Source organism: Mandrillus leucophaeus, unplaced genomic scaffold, assembly GCF_000951045.1.
Source record: "Mandrillus leucophaeus isolate KB7577 unplaced genomic scaffold, Mleu.le_1.0 Scaffold205, whole genome shotgun sequence".
Taxonomy (NCBI): Eukaryota; Metazoa; Chordata; class Mammalia; order Primates; family Cercopithecidae; genus Mandrillus; species Mandrillus leucophaeus.
This window is the reverse complement of record NW_012102088.1, coordinates 995,993-997,228: the sequence shown is the minus strand read 5'-3', so window position 1 is coordinate 997,228 and position 1,236 is coordinate 995,993.

The window sequence follows — 1,236 nt, the reverse complement described above, 5'->3', positions numbered from 1 at the left end:
CCTGCCACCACACCCAGCTAATTTTTGCATTTTAGTAGAGATGGGGTTTCACCATGTTGCCCAGGCTAGAGTGCAGTGGCACGATCTTGGCTCGCTGCAACCTCTGCCGCTCGGGTTCAAGCAGTTCTCCTGTCTATGCCTCATGAATAGCTGGAATTACAGGCATCCGCCACCACGCCTGGCTAATTTGTTTTTATTTTTAGTAGAGACGGGGTTTCACGATGTTGGCCAGGGTGGTCTTGAACTCCTGACCTCAGGAGATCCACCCGCCTCAGCCTCCCAAAGTGCTGGGATCACAGGCGTGAGCCACACGCTCGGCTGAGACCCCATTTAAAAAAAAAAAAAAGTTCACTACCTCTCCCAGTCTTGCGAAGTGTAGTAGAAGGATCTCACCAATCCATCTGGCCACAGATTTAAGGTGCTCTCTAATCTTTGTATTTGTCCAGAATGCTGTCTCTGTTGTTGGTAGCTCTCTGGAACGTAGGGTGTACCACATTCTGTCATTAGCCTGAGGCCAGAAAGGTAGGAACCAGACTCTCTTGATGTCGCTGGGATGTGTTGAGGGTGTTGAATGTGTTCCAGTTTCTTCTGTTTTCATGATGCAGCTGAGCATGGGTACTTATCTCCTGCTGCCTGCATTAAGTTAGTTAGAGGACTAAATGCCTAAAGTCGTGTTTGGGCAGCATCCTCTGATTCTCGGGAGATGGCCTCTGGAAGTAGACTCATTGTGTATCCACCTTTTTATTTTCTGTAGTTTGGGGCCACTCAGAAATGCAAAGCCCCATTGACTTCCAGAGTAGGTTTTAAGGAGACAGTCTCTTGGGTGGGAGTTACAGAACTTGTGATACTCAGTGCATGGCCAAAGGAAGAATGAGTAGGCCTGGATTTTATCATTGAGCCATATGGAAGCCTCGAAGTGCCATGCTTGGGCTCTGGCTGTTTTTTGTTTGTTTGTTTGTTTTTGTTTGAGACGGAGTCTCGCTCTGTCGCCCAGGCTGGAGTGCAGTGGTGCGACCTCGGCTCACTGCAACCTCCGCCTCCCGGGCTCACGCCATTCTCCTGCCTCAGCCTCCCGAGTAGCTGGGACTACAGGCGCCTGCCACCTCGCCCGGCTAATTTTTTTTGTATTTTTAGTAGAGGCGGGGTTTCACCATGTTCGCCAGGATGGTCTCGATCTCCTGACCTCGTGATCCGCCCGCCTCGGCCTCCCAAAGTGCTGGGATTACAGGCGTGAGC